This window comes from Lepidochelys olivacea (genome assembly GCF_965140295.1).
Source record: "Lepidochelys olivacea isolate rLepOli2 genome assembly, chromosome: 8".
Lineage (NCBI taxonomy): Eukaryota > Metazoa > Chordata > Testudines > Cheloniidae > Lepidochelys > Lepidochelys olivacea.
The window spans coordinates 5,850,749-5,873,131 of record NC_140418.1 but is presented as its reverse complement, the minus strand read 5'-3'; the positions used below and the strand labels follow the sequence as shown (position 1 = coordinate 5,873,131).

Here is a 22,383-nt window from a genome sequence, read left to right as displayed (position 1 = left end):
CAATCCCATCTGAGACCCTGTGTATATACTCAGCCCAAATAACTCCTCCCATCAGTAACAACCTTCTATTCTTCCCAAGTACATACCTAGGGTCCTCGATGGGATTGTACTTGTGCCAGCTAACCTGTCCCATTGCCTGTGCCACCACAGCTTCACTTCTATTTTTAGCGCACTAACTCAATCAGAGCTAACGTGGGTATGTCTTCCTGAGCTGGAAATTACACGGTCAGCTCCATCTTAGACGTACCTATGGTCTGAAGGGGCCATTTAGAGCTCGTTTAAGCTTAAAAATTAATTCAGGTTCTGGTAGCGTATGTATTTAAAGCACAATAGCTATTCTGAAATAACTCTACGTGTGAACGCTCTTATTCTGGAATAAAAGGGCCTTATTCCTGCATCCTTTGTCCTGGGTATGACTCAAGCCAACCCCCTTCTCTCTCTCTGGTGCTTGTTGTCGCCAATATTAGGAGCAACTTCTCCTTTGTCCTCATATGGGCCGGGTTCTGAGTTCTTTTCTGACACCTGGTGCCTCCACCCAAGGTGACTCCTTATGTGCCATGCACAGTGGTGCTGTCCCTTAAGAACATTAGTGCTACTACAGCTAGGCGACCAAACCTTGAAGCTGAAAACCTACAGCTAGGTGACGGCTACACAGAGGTGACAAAACCTTGAAGAAACTGGACTGTCTAGCTTAAAACCAGACAAGTGGTTTTAAGCTAAACAGTCCAGTTTCTTCAAGATTTTGTCACCTGTGTGGCATTGCTATAAAACTAGACATGGTTTTTTCCAGTATCATGCATGGGATGGAGGATGTAGCCATTCTGAAGAGTGTGCTGCTCTGCATCGTGTGGCCGAGGTCATGCTGATGGGGCTGTGTATGTGTGTGTGTGTGTGTGTGTGTGTGTGATGCAGGTGGTGGTGGGCCTACACTGTTCCTTGAAGTACTGGAAAATCTGGTATTCTGGGGATGCATAGTGGCCACCCTAACTATTGCTGTCCAGGAGTGTAATGCCCACTAAACAGCAAACAGTAAAGTAAATAAAACAAACACATCAAAGGAATGACACACCCCAAAACCCAGTATACTAAATGGGGGACTTTGTTGGGAGCAGGAATATAGGTTCTGGAGAAGGAAAGGTTTATGCTTAGCTAATGAGTAATCAGTGTTAATAAATAAACCAACCCCTCACCTCCCAAAACTCACAACTTATCTCCAACCCCAGCTCCTTCCCTGGCACCTTCCTAAAACAGATGGTGTGCTGAGTGAATGTCCTGAGATGGAGCATTGCAGTGCTATGGCATTAGCTGGCTTAAATAAAAATTCCCATACTTTATCTTGTGGATGGGGCGGGTCCTCTCCTGAATCCACCAGGCTCGCTGGCTCCCTGATCTGGAATCCTTCTGGGCTCACAGCAGCCGGAGACAGGGCCCATCTCTCTTTGCTGGATGCTGGTCTCTGTAGTGCTGGAATTGACTGATCCATGTGGCTAGATCTCCCTGCAGTGCATGAATTCTCCTTTGTGGAGAGAGGGGTGGTTTAGTGGGGACTCCATGAGCAGTGCTGTTTCTCAGCCAGCTTCCACACTCCAAAGTGAAACAAAATTGTCTCTGTGTTTGAGTCAGGCTGTCCCATGCTGGGAAATAGGGTCTGAGAGCTCCAGCGGTAATCCTTTCTGTGGCCTCTCTAGAGGCTTAGTCTGGAGCCCCAGGAGCTGGCAAACTCCAAGTGAGGGTTTCAGTACTGATTAGCTGAATCACGTTTCAAAGACAAAGCCCTTAGACTGATCTTCTAAGGCTGGATTGTGAAGCCATTCCTCACACCGGTGATGGCAATGGAACTAATCGTGTGAGCTTGCTATTCATTAGTGTAAGGATTTCACAACAGGGCTCTTAGGGATTCCATCTCAGACTGGTCTAAGGAAAAGTTATGGGGCAGTGTGGAGGAAACTTGCCTTGCTTTATCACTTCTTGACCTATACCCCTTCTGTAGACAGCAACGACTACAGTCTCCAGCAGTGCTTAAGTCCTAAAAAATGGAGTTCTGGAATGAACTTCCAGTGCTATTGGGGTGCAACCAGAATTTTCCTAAGGAGGAGGCCTAGGCCAGCTGCCAAGTAGCAGAAGTCACTACAAAAGGTGTATGTGGAGGTGGGGAGCCCCAGAGGAAGGGGAAGCTGGTGGGGCTGTGGGAACCACACTGCTGTTTATCTGATGCTCTTCAGGAGCTTAGAATGTCCCTAAAATGTTGCTTTGTCCTTGGTGTTGTTTGTTTGAGAGAGACATGGAATGTGCTAGGAAGGAGTGACATGATGGGGGACACACAGAATGACATGTTCAAACTTGGCACCTAAAGCCATGTTTCGGCACCTAAACAAGTGGCTTGACTTTGAAAGATACTAAGAACCTTCTGCTGCCATTGACTTCACTAGGAATTTTGCCTGTGTAAGGACTTCAAGGTTTGACCTACTATCTTTAGCAGGATTGTTGGGATTCCTCCTGTCCCATTACAAATGGGAGTGGGTAGGGTTATCCTTCATGGTCTCATTTGTTACTCACAAGCTCATTCCCCTTGAGTGTCTTGAACATCAGCTAATGTTTTAATGAGATATCAGAGAGAGGGCTATGGGAAACATTTGCAATGGAAGTCTAGTTTACATGGAGCTTTGTCAGGTTTCATCCCAGGCTTATTGAAAGGTTCACAAATTTTCAAGTGAAACTTGGCCCTGTTTTGAGCAAATCTGGGCCATGTTACAGATTCACACTGAAGCCAGATAAAACTTTGGCTTCTCACTCTTTAGGGTTTGTTTTTTTTAACTCCAAGCCAAATGAGACTTGACAGTTTTGCACTGGGTTTGAACGTGACCCTGAAACTAAACCCTAGGGTGCTGCAAAGTCAGGTGAACTGAAACCAGGGTTATGTTTTGTGTGAGCCTCCTTTGAACTGAAATTGCTGAATTTTGCACAGCTCTTGTAAGGAGATCTGACAGGAAGAGCCGACAAACCCTGGATCAGAACATCAGCTCACTGATATTCCAGCTGCTGTAGATAGATATTCCACTGTACTTTTATTTCTTGCCATTTAAATATTAAATTGTATCATTTAAATGGTAACAATTTTTGTCACTTCCACAAATATCTCCTCTCCCAAGCATCAACCAAAGGGCCCCACTTCCAGGATCACTGTTTACTAAATGACAGGTTTCAGAGTAACAGCCATGTTAGTCTGTATTCACAAAAAGAAAAGGAGGACTTGCGGCACCTTAGAGACTAACCAATTTATTTGAGCATGAGCTTTCGTGAGCTACAGCTCACTTCATCAGTCTGCATCCGATGAAGGGAGCTGTAGCTCATGAAAACTTATGCTCAGATAAATTGGTTAGTCTCTAAGGTGCCACAAGTAATCCTTGTCTTTTTGTTTTACTAAATAATGCCCTGTCTTTAGTTCCTGGTACAAAAACTTTTTGGAACTGACCATTCACCTAGAGATAAGTGGAGAAGAGGACTCTGACTAGCTGAAAAGATAGCACACAGCTAGAGCGGGGTAAATAACTGATTTTGTGGTTCAGTGGCAAAAAACAAAACAGAGCAGGTTGAATCAAATCTGAAATTTTTCAGAATTTCCAGAGAATTGAAAAGGTGCATATCAAGTCTGTTCTAGAGTGCGGATTTGAACCTGGTTCTCCCAAATCCCAGGTAACGTGCCTTAGTTACTGGGCTAAAATCTTCTACCGGGTGCAGAACTGCTACCACCATCTCCTCCTCTTGCTATTTTGTGACTGGCCAAAATTATTCATGGCCAATTTGCACAGCTGCCCCTCTGACCATTTGCAAATAGTTTCAGGTTGACTTAAGTTGCATTTTTCATCCATTAAACTATTAGTCTGAAAGATTGCGCTCAACTCGATGATAGGGCAAAACACAGCAGGACCTTCTGAGGCTCTGAGGACCCTACAGGATCCACTTTCCTATTAACTGTCCAACCTGAACATTACCGTTGAGTTTGCAGGTGCTGAAGATAACCAGCCCTTGCAAATGTGCTAACTGCATTGTGCGCAGAAGGGGAGTCCCTATGGCTGAACTTACCCACCTCCCCCATCCATCTCTTACCACTCATAGAACTAGACCTTCCTTCGCCCTTGGGGGGAAGGGAGGTTTTCCAGCTTCTGAACTGCAGGAGCAACTTGGGTCCCAGCATCTTTGAGGTTTATGGAGAAATTCAATTCTGAATCCAAGGCTCATTTCAAGAGGTTTAATGGAGATATTTCCTTAGGCAGCATCCACAGAAGTTTCCCTTGATATTACTATTTTCTCCAGAGATTTAGGTGGTGTTGCAATGCCCTCCCTCCAGAGCAACAGTGGCTGCCCCACGTGCTCTCCCCTTGTGCTGCTGGCTTTACAGAGACAAGACAGCTACCAGCAGCAACCGTAAGCAAACACTTGGTTTTGAAAGGGTGTTGATAGTTTTCTGCCTACGATGCATCACAGTGGAAAGTGGAGGGTGGAGTTTTCCTTTATAGAATGATTGTGTATATGTACGGGAGGCCCCATTGTCTAGTGAATCCAGCCTCACTATAACCACTAAGGAAGGTGTGTATGTCCTGCATTACTGAATGGGTTAACTACTACGCAGTCACTCTTTCCCTCTGGGTGCTTTGTTGTGTTCGCTATTCATGCAATGACTCAAATGTTCCCCCCCCCTTCGAATCATTAACATATCCCCTGCTGGGTCACAAGAATCTGCTCCATGTCGGATTAGAGCAATAGTTCTCTCTCCGCTCTGGAAGATGTGCCCTGGAATTCAGCCGTGGCCCAAAGAGTCAGGAAGTCATGCTGAGGAAAATAAGAGTGTGGCCCATTTGGTTTCTAAAGAGCACTCAGAAAGGAGGACACAGCTTGAAGCTGTAACTTCTTCCTCTTCCCATCTGTGGCTACATTTTGAAGAAAACAGTTGGTTTGCTCAGCTAAGGGCCATATTTTTTTAAAAAGGCATGTAATGCCTTGCACAAAATATATGGACAATTACATGCTTCATTAGAATGAATTCTAATTAGAATTCTAATTAGAATTGCAGTTGTGCAAGCCAATCCAGACCTGGGCAAAGAAATGACAATAAATCATTAAGTGCAGGATTTTCTGACTTGCATGCACAATTACAATGACTATGCATACAAATTAGGCAAAAAACTGCCTAACTTTGATCTAATGCCTAAATACAGGTGAATTAACTGGGAATCAGCAGCATATATTTTCAACAGTTGCTTATTTTCTCATAAAATACTTCGCATCATCAAAAATTGCATTCCAAACAAATCTTGGAATGCATCACTTATGCCTTATGTATCACATTGTGATAGGAACAAACCCCATCAATGAACAGGAGAAAGGAATGGCAAGATAATGACCATTCCGGCTTGACAAAGCATTGGCTGGGATGATTTAGTTGGTGTTGCTCCTGCTTTGAGCAGGGGGTTGGACTAGATGACCTCCTGAGTTCTCTTCCAACCCTGATATTCTATGATTCTGTGATTATTAGAGTTTTCCAACCTTTCCCAATTGCATGTAACATTGAGATAACCGTCAAGGATATTCCCTTGAAAGCTTGGTCCCCAAAGCAGTTAGGAAAAGAAAGGAGAAACCCAGAATGCAGTTATCCTGGGAATGACTTTTAGAGGAGCTTCCCTCTGATTGGCTGTCTGTGAATCAGCTGTCTCTTTTTACAGGACTAGAAAAGCTAGTTAGGCAGACAATGACTTGAAGAGTACTGGAAGGCTGTCAAAGACTCATAGATTTTTATGGCCAGAAAGGACCATTATGATCACCTAGACTCTCTGACCTGTGTGATGCAGGAGGTCAAGCCCACCCATTAATCTCTGCATCAAGCCCATAACTTTTGTTTAGAGTTTATTTTATAGAAAAGAAATCTAGCCTTTATTGAAAGACTTCAAGTTATGGAGAATCCCGCCCATCCATAGGTAAGTTGTTCTAATGATTAAATACCCTCACTGTTAAAAAAAACTGCTTTATTTATAGTCTGAATTAGTCTAGCTTCAGCATCTAATCTTTTTTCTGCTAGTTTAAAGAGCAGAGCTCTCTACGATCAGAAATCTCTTCTCTGTGTAGGTACTTTGTAGACCATCATCAAATCCCATCTTAATCTTCTCTTGGATAAATGAATAGAACGGGCTTTGTAAGGCATGTTTTCCAGACTTCAGATCTTCTTGTGGGGAATGCCTAACTCCTGGGAAAGTCAAACCTGATGGAAAAGTGTATTCAGGAATTGGCCTAAATGAAGATGAAGTGAATTATGCTTGTGTGTGCAATATTCATTCTGGGTGGGCCATCTCTGGAAAAGTACATGTGTATTCCTTGGCCACTAACATTCCAGTCATCTGTACAAGCCTGCCTAGTGGAGTTAACTGATGCTTAGGTGGAGAGGGGCACGTTCAGTGACAGGAATGGCTTGAATAAAAGAAAGAATGGCATTTTCCCTTGGTTAATCTGATTGTGGGGAAAATGATAGTTTTCTGGTAATTATTGCATTTACAGAAAGCTAGTATCTTCTTAAAGACCAGCTCGTCTTGTTACATCCATACAGACTGAAGTTTTGGAAAGATGGACAGACACCTCCTTCCACCAGATCTGAACTTTCCTCTTGGTGTTTGTTGTTGTTGTTCCATAAGTGTCAACATTTTATAATTATTTGGAGGGGTGGATAGATTTTAATTAAAATAAGAGCTGGCAAGAATGTGTGCTCAAACTGAACCTTTTCTGAGCCTGGGAAAAAATGTTGATTACCCCCCCCCCCGCCCCCAATTACTGCACACTTTAGTAAGAGCCAAAAATGGCTCATGTTAAAATACCTCAAGAAAGGCTGTCTGTGAGAGATTTCTTCCCTGACCTCAGATAAGCTGGTCTTGGAGACTTGGAGAGCTGGTCCAAAAAAAAGTATTTTGAAAGAGATGCAAATTTCTTGTGTTTTGTTCAAAATTTTCCATGACAGTTTGCATTTTTTACATGAAAAATATAAAAAATTGCGTTTTTTTAAATGAAATTTTTCATTTTGGTGGAAAAATACTCTCTCACCTTTTTACATTTTTTTCCATTGGGGGGAGAAAAAGGGGCTTGGAGTTTTAAAAAGTGTGTAGTTTCCTCATACTTCTTTACATCTTCCTTCACGGTTAATGGGGCTTATGCTCCTAAATCACTTAGGGCTTTGTCTACACAAGGAAGTTAATTCAGATTAATATAGGGTGTGAATTTAGAGTGGAATAGCTATTTTACTATGTGTGGACACTTCTATTTTGGAATAAGAGTGCCTGATTCCGAATCAGCCTAATAAGGCACTTTAATTGCAGAATCAGTGTCAACACAGGAATAGTTAATCAGGAATAGCTATTCCAGAATAACTCCCCATGTAGACAAGCCCTTAGGTACTTTGGAAATTCACAGCCAAAGATTTGGATGCTGGCCTGAACTGAACAGATGCTTTTAAGATTCACCCATTGCTACCACACTATTCTCACATGTTAGTACATATGATGATGCTTTTAAACATTCAGATTCTGAAACACTTCTCCTTTTCCTGTTCTTATCAACTATCATCCTGAAAAATGTCTCACTTAAAAATTGTAGGGAGTCTGCAAAAATCAGCGTGTTGTATCCTGACGCTCAGTTCACGTTCTTAACAAGTACAGTGAAAATTTACTTGCGTTCATCATCTGATTGCAACGACATTAGCTCTGATCTACCATGGCTAAGACTGATGCCTTAACACTTAAAACAAGGATCTTTCCTTTGTCTTGATCTCTGGAATCTGCCCAAGTTTATCATTTTAATAACAAATAGAGTGTTTTGCACAGTTGTCTGCTAAAGTTTTCCTCTCTTTATCCATTTTCCCCCCTCAGCCACAGCTTTCAGAAACAGTTGCATCCCCCCACATCTTTTCAAGGTCAAGTCTGATGATTTATGCACTGGGACAGCTCATGCGTCGGCCATATTACGTGGCATTGTGAGACAAGACAATAAAGCAATATGCAATGGGACTGCAGCAACCTAACAATGTCACAGCAATGAGGCAACAGAAGATGATCAGCTCTCATGAAACAGACTGCTCGGAGTTTGCAGCCCGATTCAGTTTCCAGACAGAAAGCTAGGCAAATGGAGATGAGTGTGGGCCTTTATAAAATCCCAAGACCAAGCAGGGAGAGATTTTTCTATTGTCATTGCTCGGACTGTCTGAAAAATCCATTGTCTAAGTGTTTATTTTTTATTATATTGAGAATCTCTTCAACAGGCGTGAGTTACTATTAGGAACAAATGAACATGACTGGTTGCTAGCAAGTAGGGTGACCACCTGTCTCGTGCTGTGAAGGACATCCCTGATTTGGTGCCTAATGACCCATATCCAATGGGAACCATGTGAAGGAATTTAATCAGATACAAAGCATATTTTCAGGCACTAATGAGCATCCTGTGATGCAAATGTAGGGGTTCATACCAAGCATAAAACCTTATGAGGTGGGGCTCCTTAAAAACAAGTTTTGTCCTTTATTACTCATACAGGGTCCCTGAAGGAGAGGTGGTCACCCAATTTGATAGTGATAACCTGCAGTGTGGGAAATAAAACAGGAGTTGACTAACTAGTGAAGAGAAGATGAATTATAGGGTGAGAGGGAGAAGGGATGCAGCGTATACAATGGGCAGCTCACAGCCTGGTAGGTTGTTCTCCAACCTTCTATGCCTTTTAGGGATTGGGATGGAAGCCACAAGGAAAGAGAAGGAGGACTTGTGGCACCTTAGAGACTAACCAATTTATTAGAGCATAAGCTTTCGTGAGCTACAGCTCACTTCCTCAGATGCATATCGTGGAAACTGCAGCAGGCTTTATATATACACAGAGAATATGAAACAATACCTATTCCCACCCCACTGTCCTGCTGGTAATAGCTTATCTAAAGTGATTTCCAGCACAAATCCAGGTTTTCTCACCCTCCACCCCCCCACACAAATTCACTCTCCTGTGGGGGTGGAGGGTGAGAAAACCTGGATTTGTGCTGGAAATCACTTTAGATAAGCTATTACCAGCAGGACAGTGGGGTGGGAATAGGTATTGTTTCATATTCTCTGTGTATATATAAAGCCTGCTGCAGTTTTCACGATATGCATCTGAGGAAGTGAGCTGTAGCTCACGAAAGCTTATGCTCTAATAAATTGGTTAGTCTCTAAGGTGCCACAAGTCCTCCTTTTCTTTTTGCGAATACAGACTAACACGGCTGTTACTCTGAAACAAGGAAAGAGGTTTCTCATGGTTTCCATATGCCATCAGAAAAGATGGATGGTTTGAGCTGTGATTTGCTTTGTTTTGGGGCTTGCTCAGTTGTGAATTGGGATTGGAAAGAGAGGTGACAGGAAACTCTATCAAATTCAGATAGCTCTAATTCTGGCCCGCGCTATGTCTCAGAGATGCTTTCCTGTGTCAGTGATATATTCTTGGCCCTACAAGTGGTGGTTGTCAGACTGAATGCTATGGACTAGCCCTGGATTGCAGAGCCTGTTTCCATTGACCTGCAGAGTGCAGCATGCTCAGGTCCATGTTCTGGATGTTGGGAACATGATGGGTGTCTCTTACAACATGCTCTTCAGAAAGAAAACATTAGAGAGACCCACTGCCCCAAAATACACATGGTTTAATACAGTTTTGGTAAGGACCCGACAGGTCATGTATTGCTAGGAACAAAGTGCTCCAGATAAAAACACCATCTTTTATCTCTCTGGGTTTGGAGATAGTGTGTGTCTTTATTGAGTCTGAAATTATTCTAATTAACGTTATCAAAAGCGTGACATTTAATTAACTAAATAACATGTTGAGCCTAATGATAACATATTTCAATGCACCACAGGCAGCAAAGAGCTTTGTGGACTAATTCAGAAAGAGTGCCAGGGATTGGAGCAGGAGGAACTGCTCGCTAATACAGACGTACCTTTCTCCAAGGAGAGCTGGAGAAGCTAGCATGGTGGTGCAGGAAGGGATAGCAGAGATGATGCTAGCAATACGACAACTCTGATCCGAGACCCCAGCTGGGTCCAGAAGATCCTGATGTGAAGGTGGTTGTAGCTGGTTCCCCCCCCCATGTTCTTTTTACAGCATTCATCTGCCACTAAAAGGAGTGTAGAATGTACCAGTCTTCTGCTCTTGTGCCAGAATCGGTCAGTGGAAAAAAGCAATTTTTTTTTCATTAAATGTTTTTAATGGTTTTTTTTATGAATTTACTGAAATAGGAAATTTTCAAAAATGAATTTTTAAAAAGTTTGAAATTAAAACTTCTACTCCATGACAAAGGCGGTCAATCAAAAGTTACAGTTAGAAAAAAGGGAGGGGGAGAGAAATCAACCCCCCTATATCTTTTGGTTTTGCTATTTTGTAACTTTTTATTGGTCAACTTGGTCATAAGGGCTTCCCCCCCAAAAAATGTGTTTTTATCTCAAATATTTTTAACATGCCTGTTGAAAATGTCCTCCTTAAAAAAACAACGACAGCAAAAAATACAGATTAAGTAATTGATGATTAAATTAATAGTGGAGATTTTTCAAGTTCCCTGGGAGGATATTAGCTGCCACATGGGATGTTACAGTGTCACAGGGTCTGTCTGTACTTGGAGCAGGGGGCGTGATTCCCAGCTCGAGGAGATACACTCGTTGTGGCTCTCATCAAGCTAGTGGGCTACAAGCAGTAGTGTAGCCACTGTGGCCTGGGCAGTGTCGAGTGGTGGGAGGTGCTGCTTGCCTTGAGTACAAATCCATTCAGACCTTCTGGGTATGTGCATGGGCAGCTAGTACAAGCTACTGCAGCGACCCTACTGTTTTTAGCATGCTAGCCTGAGTATGCCTCCTAGAGCTGAGAAAGATGCCCCAGATCCAAGTGTAGATGTAGCCTCAGTAACTGAGTGAAATGTACCATTGGTGGAGCTAGACCTTTTGCCATTGAGGGACTGAATATTATTCACTTTTCCGTAGTGGAAATGCAGTGTAGGGGTTTCTAAAGTGGGTGTTGCCTTAGAGATAAAAAGTCAGGTAAGTTAATGTGCTTCACCCCACCCAGAACAGGTACAGCTGCCTACAGATGTGGGGCTGGGTTTATTTTTGATGACTCACCCTTCATTGCTGTTTGAGTGCAGGCAGAAATGCAGAGTGTAGCTCAGGCTTAGAAGCAGGAGCAGAAGATATGAGGCTGATAAGTAAAGTAGAACAGGTATTGGGTATAACAGAGGCAAATTGAGTATGGAGAGGTGGCAATGAGGTGCAGGTAGGATGAAAGGTTGCTGATAACATAGGCAAGGGACAGGTGTATAGTACAGGCACCGAGCATCCTGACGTAAGAATGATGATAGTGTCTCAAACCAATGGTCCATAGAATCATAGAATCATAGAATATCAGGGTTGGAAGGGACCCCAGAAGGTCATCTAGTCCAACCCCCTGCTCAAAGCAGGACCAATTCCCAGTTAAATCATCCCAGCCAGGGCTTTGTCAAGCCTGACCTTAAAAACCTCTAAGGAAGGAGATTCTACCACCTCCCTAGGTAACGCATTCCAGTGTTTCACCACCCTCTTAGTGAAAAAGTTTTTCCTAATATCCAATCTAAACCTCCCCCACTGCAACTTGAGACCATTACTCCTCGTTCTGTCATCTGCTACCATTGAGAACAGTCTAGAGCCATCCTCTTTGGAACCCCCTTTCAGGTAGTTGAAAGCAGCTATCAAATCCCCCCTCATTCTTCTCTTCTGCAGGCTAAACAATCCCAGCTCCCTCAGCCTCTCCTCATAACTCATGTGTTCCAGTCTCCTAATCATTTTTGTTGCCCTTCGCTGGACTCTCTCCAATTTATCCACATCCTTCTTGAAGTGTGGGGCCCAAAACTGGACACAGTACTCCAGATGAGGCCTCACCAATGTCGAATAGAGGGGAACGATCACGTCCCTCGATCTGCTCGCTATGCCCCTACTTATACATCCCAAAATGCCATTGGCCTTCTTGGCAACAAGGGCACACTGCTGACTCATATCCAGCTTCTCGTCCACTGTCACCCCTAGGTCCTTTTCTGCAGAACTGCTGCCTAGACATTCGGTCCCTAGTCTGTAGCTGTGCATTGGGTTCTTCCGTCCTAAGTGCAGGACCCTGCACTTATCCTTATTGAACCTCATCAGATTCCTTTTGGCCCAATCTTCCAATTGGTCTAGGTCCTTCTGTATCCTATCCCTCCCCTCCAGCGTATCTACCACTCCTCCCAGTTTAGTATCATCCGCAAATTTGCTGAGAGTGCAATCCACACCATCCTCCAGATCATTTATGAAGATATTGAATAAAACCGGCCCCAGGACCGACCCTTGGGGCACTCCACTTGATACCGGCTGCCAACTAGACATGGAGCCATTGATCACTACCCGTTGAGCCCGACAATTTAGCCAGCTTTCTACCCACCTTATAGTGCATTCATCCAGCCCATACTTCCTTAACTTGCTGACAAGAATACTATGGGAGACCGTGTCAAAAGCTTTGCTAAAGTCAAGATACAATACATCCACTGCTTTCCCTTCATCCACAGAACCAGTAATCTCATCATAAACCCATCTAGCCCAGTATCCTGTCTTCTGGCAGCGTCTGGTGCCAGATGCTTCGGAGGGAATGAACTGAAAAGGGCAATTTATTGAGTGATCCATCCCCTGTCATCCCGTCCCAGCTTCTAGCAGTCAGAGGTTTAGGGACACCCAGAGCATAGGGCTGCATTCCTGATCATCTTGTCTGATTGCCATCAATGGACCTATTCTCCATGGACTTATCTGATTCTTTTTTTAACCCAGTTATGCTTTTGGCCTTCACAACATCACCATCGCAATGAGTTCCACAGGTTGGTTGTGTGAAGAAGTACTTCCTTATGTTTGTTTTAAACCTACCTCTTATTAATTTAATTGGGTGACCCCTGGTTCATGTGTTATGTGAAGGGACAAATAACACTCCCTTATTCGCTTCCTCCACTCCATTCATGATTTTATAGATCTCTATCATGTCTCCCCTTAGTTGTCTCTTTTCTAAGCTGAACGGTCTTTTTAATCTTTCCTCATATGTTCCATATTCCTAATAATTTCTGTTGGCCTTTCTCTTACTTTTCGCAATTCTAATGTATTTTGGTGTGTTTTTTGAGATGGGGGGTGACCAGAACTGCACGCAGTGCCTGTGGGAATCACAAGCTTGCACTGCCATTAGTAATCCCTAATTAAATTACATTCTCAGATATCCAAGCCCAGCACTATTGTATTGACCAAAAGCCAACATCCGTGCATGTCTTTTAATGTCAGCTTGGAGTTGCTTTATATTAAAAATTGTATTTTGGGATATCATCCAGGCTGATGTCCATGCTGCCCAGTGGGGGAAAAGGGGGAATATAAGATTTGATGGAGAATGGAACTTGCTCCCTTGATGGCTGGGGGTTCCATGGAGTGTGCTGATCCCCGGGAGCCTTTCCCAAGCTGAGTTTGGTAACATGGGGGAATATGATAAGGTATTGCTCTCTCCAGGAACTTTATTTGCATAGTAATGGGATGCAGGAGGACTGCAGTGGCCCTGGAGCACTGCCATCATTACGATGTACTACCAGGGTTACATTTCCATAGCAAAAGCATGCATATTAAAAAGGTGGGCGACACCTCCTTGCATTCTCGAAATGAGTTGAGGAATTGGAAACAATGACGCTAAGGTTGTCTCCGAAGATGTACAGGAGGCGTCTACTTCACATTGTTTTTCATTCTTCCTTGTGTGTGCGAGGGAAGGGGGGCGGCTGTGGTTGTCGTGCGAGGGGCCGGGCTTCCACTGCGGTATTGTACTCAATATTCCAATCACCTTGCAAGTCAAGACGGCTCGTGGAGCTTGCAGTGGTGTCAGAGTGAAAAACGAGCAATGCTGTCATGCTTGGCCAGGCGGTGGCTGTCGGCTCCTGATTGAGTGCGGTGCTGCAGTGTGTTCCTTTTCGTATACAACACTTCGGTGCAGGGCTGTTTTTTTTTTTTTTTTTATTTTAAAGTGAGAGATGAGATCTAACAATGATGGCTCTCCCGACCAGCGGCTATAACCTCCTGTCCTGGGTTCCTCCTGCAGGTCGCCAGTCATTTGCAAAGACGCAGAAGGGGAGCGGGCTTGGTTGGGTGGCGTGTGATGTGTTTTTTGTTCTCCCTCTCTTGTTTTCATTTACGGAGCGAGTTGGTAGAAGCAATTGCCTGTGGTGAAAGGTGGGTGGTGGTGGGGGGGGTGAGTGAGGGGTGAGATTTTTCTAGTGGGAGGCGTCGCCGCGGCAAGGGAGCGCTGACCCCTCTGGATGCTGTTCACCAAACCACAGTGAATCTTTTTCATGGTTACAGATGCATGAACTAGGCAATATTGCTGTGTCTCCATTCTCTCCGGGAGAATTCTGTGTGGGCGCGGTGGGACCCATCCGCTGGCCGCTGCATCAAAGCAACAGCAGGAGCAAGGCTGGTGTGCGAAAGTGAGAGAACGATCGTACTCGTTCAAGGCAACCAGAGTGGTGAGAAATGCTACACAGGCTTTTCCACACACAGCTCTGCCAAGCACTTCAGTTATGATCCACAACACCCATGGCGAGTCCAGCCCAGGTTTTTCACACAAACCTCTGCTGAGCAACCTCAGCCCTGGCCTGTGGTCCCCCTGATACTCTGATCCTGACTGCCAGTCACAGCTCTGTCAATGCATCTTACTCCTGCCGTGCAGCACCTTCTGCTTGTCCGGTGTTGTCCTCCTTCCCCTCCAAGGGAGAGAGAAGGAGGGAGTTACCCTCTTAGGCTGCCTCTCCCATTACTAAAGCCTCTGCCTCAGAATCCCTATTGGTGGGGGTGACTATAATTACTACCCATCGGACATCTGTACAGTAGTCTGTTTGGAAGGAGGTGGTGGTCTCAGGCCACTTCCTCATGAACAAATCACACTGTAAACCCCCCAAAGAAGAAAAGAGTCTCCTGGAGCAGCTCTTCTTAGCCTCTTCCGCCTTGTGCAGACACGTCAAGTGCGCCTGTTTGTGCAGTGAGTTTGTGATACAACCATGCGCCCATCAGAATCTAGGAGGAAGAACCTACCAAACTTGTTTCCATCCATGCTAGGGCATCACCTTGGATGAGCACTGGCCAAAGCTAGCCCATGAGGGTGATATCAGAGCTATGCACCAACTTCCAGTGGTGTCTGGCAGAACCTCCCCTGTGCAAAAAGAACAAAGCCCTCATGCCCAGAGCTGTAGGCTAAGTAGATTAAAGAAAGAAGGAGACATTTAGGCTATGTCCACACGACGCACCTTTTAGCGACACAGCTGTGTCGCTAAAAGCTGCACAGTGTACCCACTCTTTGTTGGCGAGAGAGAGCTCTCCCGCCGACAAAAAAAAAAAAATTCGACCCCCAATGCGAGGCGGTAGCTTTGTCAGCAGGAGAGCTCTCCCACCGACAATGCGCTGTTCATACTGGCGCTTTTCCGTTGGTAAAACTTTTGTTGTTCGGGGGAGAGGGGTTTCACACCCCTGAATGACAAAAGTTTTACCAAGAAAGTCCAGTGTAGACAAAGCCTTAGTATTTCCCCTTCTATTTCCTTTTCCTTTCTGTAAAAGGTAAGGGATTTCCTCTTAAAATTTTGTAAGGAGATGTTTCTTAATTAAAAACTATAAAATATTTTAAAGTAATATTCACCCACAATTTATGCTGCCTATTCCTCGTTTAAGCCTTAAACAAACAGCGGTACTTCAAAACAAACAGACAAACAAAGTGTCCTAACTAACTTGTGAAAGGACAGTAAGGGAACAAAACAAAACAGCAGATTTCAATGCAACTAACATCTGGGACCAAATTGTAAATGCCTTTAACAATATAGGACCGCATTCATGGATTCGTAGAAGTTCAGATATATGGATCGTGCTTCAGCTTGTAATTGTTATAGCATTGCTAATAATCTATTGCCAGATGAAAATTGCAATTCAAGAACAGCCAGCTAAAATAAATAACACAAAATCAAAACATTTCTTAACAAAATAAATAAATAAGTACACCCCCTTTTTGTCCTTTAAAAGCCAACAAAATCTCAAATAAAAATATAAACAAATAAAACAGGAATTAAATAAAGCTACCTCATGGAAAATAATAAAAACATAAATGTATTCAATAAATCCTATATTAACGAGTAATATGTAAATATGAGTCTAATTTAGTGTGGTCAATAAGACCTTTAAAAATACAAACAAAGCCTTCTTAAATATCCTGTTCAGTTTTAAAAATGTCCCTAACTTTCCCTAACTTAAATACAAAACAAAAAAGTCATTGTAATCTACCAAACATAGTAACCCCCCCACAAATCCCTATCATATAATACATCATGTGGAAGCAATGCCCCTCTGCCATGTACATTGGTCAAACTGGACAGTCTCTACGTAAAAGAATAAATGGACACAAATCAGATGTCAAGAATTATAACATTCATAAACCAGTCGGAGAACACTTCAATCTCTCTGGTCACGCGATTGCAGACATGAAAGTTGCGATATTACAACAGAAAAACTCCAAAACCAGACTCCAGCGAGAGACTGCTGAATTGGAATTCATTTGCAAATTGGATACAATTAACTTAGGCTTGAATAGAGACTGGGAGTGGTTAAGTCATTATGCAAGGTAACCTATTTCCCCTTGTTTTTTCCTCCCCCCCCCCCCCACTGTTCCTCGGACGTTCTTGTTAAACCCTGGATTTGTGCTGGAAATGGCTCACCTTGATTATCATACACATTGTAAGGAGAGTGATCACTTTAGATAAGCTATTACCAGCAGGAGAGTGGGGTGGGGGGAGAGAAAACCTTTTGAAGTGATAAACACCCATTTTTTCATGGTCTGTGTGTATAAAACATCCTCACTGCATTTTCCACTTTATGCATCTGATGAAGTGAGCTGTAGCTCACGAAAGCTTATGCTCAAATAAATTGGTTAGTCTCTCAGGTGCCACAAGTACTCCTTTTCTTATTATATAATATGTTTATTAACAATAACAAAGTTATTAAAAGTATAATATAAAATTAGCATGTAATAACACCTTATTATTATTAACATATACAAATGTTAATGAAAGTAAGTTGTCATCTTAAACATAAAGTATTAAAATGTAAGTCCTTGCTTTTGTTTATATATATGCAGTCAATTCATTGGCCTATCATATCCCCAACTAATCACTTAAATGTGGCATTTTGTACCTATGTAAATTTAAGGAACAGGGTTATTTTAAAACTCAAAGGTAGCTGCCGTCTTTGTCTGCTACAGCAAGCAATAATTGTCCACTTTCCTAGGTTTATAAAATAGCCTCTTGACCTGGCTGGTGGTCCTAAAATGTCCTTACAGCTTTAACTTGTTCTCTCCCATTGCCTCCAGATGTGAATGTTGCATAGGTATGTTCTAGGGTGACTGTCTCTCCTATTCTGTGTGGCTCTATAATGCCTTGCGGCCTGTGTCCAATCTCTCTATTATAATATGCTCTTGGGAATGAGAGCAGGCCTGGATTCACACATTTTGATCTCATGGGCATGCAAATACCATTGTGACTGGCACACAGGCAGGCTCTGTGCACGCTTGCATCTTTCGTAAAATTTCTCACTGTTGCATCATCAGCAGGGTAGCACTCCCCCTGGCAGCATCAGCAAGAGTGCTGGTGCAGACGGGCTCTCAGCAGGTTAGCCTCTGTGCCATCGAACTCTCCTCCGAACTCATCTAGGTGATGTAGTAACCCAACCATCTGCATTTTAATCACAACTCTTCCAGCTTCACTAGCAGAGGAGGACCTAGAGCCGTGATGGGAAACAATAGAAGTGTCAATATAGCCCTATATTAGAGACATAGGCCACACTTTTCTTGACTGTACATTGTGTTGTATTCTGGAAAAAAATGGACTCTTACTCATCTCCAGTTGAGGGGAAAAGTACAGCACTCTGGGGATTGCATACAAGTTGGCTTTGTATGGCATCGCAGACTCCTTTTGCTTCTTGCGCTACCTCTCATGGCTATAGTGATTTGCCTCTGCTCTTCTTTGCCACCTCAATCATTCCTGTCCTGGTGATTGCCTAGTTGCTTGTACTGCTCTACTGCATTTCCTATTTACTCCATTAGTGGTGGTCAAGTTGGCCGAAACATGAAAACACCACAAGATCAACCATCTATTAATCCTCATAGCCTCAAGTGGAGTTCAGCTCTCACTTAATAGCCATCTCCCTCCCGCTCCGTCCTAGAATCCGGACAAGAACTGCTCATAATAACATGTTTTCTAAAAGAGTATACCATGGTTGTGTAGGATAGGTTCACATGAACTTTTACCAAAACCTTTAACATTACTGACTGTGCACTCCCTTAGTATGTTGCTGTTAGCGGGTCTGCCGAACCTCTCCACCACAAAGCGACATGTAGAGGAGTGACAATCAGAGAGACTCTTCCCTTTAGTGCATCTGGTATTGCCATTGTCTGAAGACCACAAAGGTCTCTAGGTGAATGTCGGCTTGGTCAGTGGGAAGATTTCACTTGTGGTGACTCCAGCCATGGGAGATCAGGGTGGGGAGTCTTTTAGTTCACCCTTGTGGTGACTGGCCACCTGTTGGCAAACAGGAGCCATAGATTTGTCCATATAGAACATTTCTCAAAACGGATTAATAGTTTTCTAAACTTAAAGTACATTTATTTTACTTGGAAAAGGAGAGAAACCATGACGTTGTCATTCTGCAGATGTGACAGACTGCATTTGTGGCAACAGAGATAGTTAGACGTTTGTAGATGTCCCTCCTTGCAGGGTCCTAGAGCCCAGGCTCCAGCCTAAACCCAAACATCTACACCACAATTAAACAGCCTCTTAGCTCAAACCCCTTAGCTTGGATCCGCTGGCACAGGCCAGCTGCAGGTTTTTAATTGCAGTGTAGATGTACCTTATGAGGTGCTCAGTTATCATGGTAATGGAGGCTAGATAAGGACCTAAGATGGCTGGAAGCATTAGTGGGTTTATCCTTGATACCCCTATAAGGTACATAAGTGGTACCTTCATTCTCCAGAGGGGGACCTGCACAGACTAAGTAACTTGTTCAAGGTCACAGAGGAAGTCTAAAGCTGAGCTGGGACTCAAATCCCCATCCTCTTGACTCCCAGTCCAGTGCTTCACCCACTAAATCATCCTTCCGGCCCATGTGCCCTGCATCCGATGAAGTGAGCTGTAGCTCACGAAAGCTTATGCACAAATAAATTTGTTAGTCTCTAAGGGGCCACAAGTCCTCCTTTTCTTTTTGTGAATACAGACTAACACGGCTGCTACTCTGAAACTTGTCTTTATTCTTTGTGAAAGGCACTTGGGGACAGGAAATGGCATCCAACAGCAGTCGCACTGGTATTGTTGCTTCCATGTTAAATACACCGATTAGTTTAATTAGAGAGGGAAGGAAGTGGGAAGCAGTGCCTAACCCTCGAGCCTTGAATGAACACCAGAAGGTGACTCACGGGAGGGCAGAAACTGGGTGTCCAACCTCCAGGTTATCATGTGTGTAAAATGAGGAAAAGCTGCCAGGTGCACAGAGGATCTTGTGGGCATGGTTGGGGATAAAGATCAGGGATGGGGGTGTCTTCCACACAGGCAACAGCAGCTACTGGGGCTTATCTGACCTCTGACACCCTAGCTACCAGGCTGTGCTTAGAAACCAAAGAGAGAGTTAAAAATAATATTGAAAAGCAACAACAGGAGGGAGCTGTAAAGCCACCAGAGGAGAGGGATTGGCTCTTTAGGCTTGGGGGTGGTGCCCATTCTGAGCCCTCCCCACACCAAGCAAAAAGTTTTCCCCTTTTTGGTTTGTTTTTCTTAGTTCTTTTTTCCCCTCACAACAAACAAGTGAAGCGAACCAAAGAGACGAATCCAAATTAGTAACGAGCCAAGAGCATGCCCATGGGCAGCATGCAGCAGATGGAAGATTTGTGGGGGGAGGGGAGGGCATCAGTCAGCCGAGGAAGGACCCTTGTTCCCGAGCTAAATTCAGCCTCCTAAATGCAGGAGGGAGCATTGGTCGAGACTTTCCTAGGGATCTGCCCACCGCCCCTTCCCTGTGCTAATGCTGGCTTGGCCCGCACCCCTGTGCTTTGCTGGGCTCTGGTGACGGCACCGCTCCCAACCAGGCTCACACAGTGAGACTAACCAGGGAACCCAAGCGAGGCGGCCTACAGCAGGTCCCTGAAGGCAGGTACCTGCAGAATACTTCCTTCCTGACAAAGAAGGTGAGCTGGGGTATGCATCTGAGCTGATTGATGTTGGTGGACGGCAATGTGATCTGGTGGCTCAGGCATGGAACTGTGAGCCAGGAAGTCTGGGGTTCAATTCCCGGCTCGGCCCCGCGCTTGCTGCATAATCTTGGGCAAATCCATTTTCAAAAGCACCTCTGTGACCTAGGTGCCCAAGTCCTACATCTGAAAGTGATTCGTGTCTTGAGAAGCCGAAGGCCCGTTGACTTTCAGGGAGGGTTGGGGTAAAATTTCCTACAGCGCCTAAATGCCGTTAAAGCCTAAGCCCCGCTGCCAAAAATGACCGAGGATTTGTTAATGAGCTTCTATGCGGGAGGCCCTCTGTGAACTCAATGCACAAAAGTCGGCCTCTGGGGCATGCCAGGTATAGCTCTGGATCGGTGAAACCAGCTGCAAGTTGGTAACACCGTTGCCACTGTCTGGAGTAGGACGCTCTTTGTAACGGCTAGTTTATTTTAATGCCTGTGTTTTGTTTTTCTTTTCTCTTGAAACACTAGGCAGAGGCCAAGCTGTCCTTCGGCCAGGTCCAGATGCCCTGGGCTGGAATGATAAACAACATACCCAGCACAGCTGACTGCAGGGACCGCTGCCCGTGAGTCTCCTTCCCATAAAGGGGCATGCCGCAACTTCTGCCATCACAGCCGATGTCAGCTGAGCATGCCGGCTCCAGGCTGAGGAGGGTTCTGGGAGCAAAACTGCCCTGATTCGAGTGATTCATGCCTGAATAATATCCTTTCACTTCCAGGGAAGGCAAGTGTGACGGGAGCATGCTCCATTTGCTGTGACAGGGAGATTCTGCTTCAGATGTGCAATGGTATTCAAATGGATGGCGGGGAGGCGAGGAGGGAGATCTGGTTTGGTTCCCAGTATGCCAGGGTGGTGGTAAATCAATAAGTAACCCCACCTGCCCAATTATCCATTTCTATGTAGATCGTAACATACATTGATACATGTAGCCAGATACCGTGTGTGGATAATATACACATGCAGGGCTAAATTACACCTGCCCCTGCTTCATGGGGGCCTTGGGGGAGGAACCCCCATGCAGAATGCAGCATTCGGGTGGCTGCCAGTGCTCCTGGGCACAAAGGGGCAGTTTAAGCCGTGGTGGTGGCGATGCATCCTGTGTGGAATGCATGGTGTGACCCTTCTTCCCACCTGCGTAGCTTCACAATGGGACGTGCCTTGCTATATCTTCTTTAAAGGTGCCAGGGACACCTCCAGCCGTTCTCCGGGTACCCAGGAAGTGTTATGCCTTGGACTGCTGCTCATGCCATGTGCTTCTTCCAACTCTCCTGTATGGCGAACCTCACAGGGGTTGTTTTTTGGCCATTTACACCCTGCCTGCCTGCCCGTCTGTCTTCACGAGCATGAATGCATTTGCAAGGTGCCCGTGTATGTAGGTGTCAATGTGTATGCAAGTGACTCTCTGGGGCCTAGGATAGCGTGTTTTTTTTTTTCTTTTTATGTGTCTAAATCGAAACAGATAAAACTCAAATATTGGAGCAAAGCGGCGTGGTGTGGTACGGACGTTTTGTTGGCATAAGCTTGGGATGGCTCTTGAGTGACAAAGCCACAAATGCGTTACACAGATATTCCAGGTGCGGGCCAATAAAACCGTCATTCCTACCTCACCCCACAATCTGTTCTGCATGTGCCATGTAGATTAGTAGAATCTATTTTAGAAATCTTCTGGAGAGAGCTAAAATTGGATTGATCCTTTTTTTTTTTTTAAAAATAGGGCCTGAGCCAAAACCCACTGAGATCAATGGCAGTCTTTCGATTAACTTCAGTGGGCTTTGGATCAGGTCCATATTCTTCTTCTTGTAAAACCAAGCACCTCAGTCCCAGGATTCCCTCTGTTACAGGCCTCAGAGCGAGAGAGAAATTATGCCTAATACATTTTAGGACCTCTTTAAATGACCTCATGTGATATTTTTCCTATGCAGAATAAGGATGGGGTTTAAAATCCAATATCTTGAGGTCCTCTAATAGAAGGAAGTGCAGTATATTACTCTAAGAAGTTGGATAGCTTACCGCATGGTTCT

The 22,383-nt window shown here is 44.4% G+C and overlaps 1 long non-coding RNA gene across 1 annotated transcript in view; it reads left to right on the top strand.

Moving 5' to 3' along the window:
• LOC311525470 overlaps positions 1-21,393 on the top strand; it is a 147,309-nt gene extending 125,916 nt beyond the window's left edge. The window contains exon 4 of the long non-coding RNA XR_014712786.1: positions 20,833-21,393. This is a non-coding gene — a long non-coding RNA (uncharacterized lncRNA). The remainder of the gene's footprint in view (positions 1-20,832) is intronic.
• The last annotated feature ends 990 nt before the right edge of the window (positions 21,394-22,383 follow it).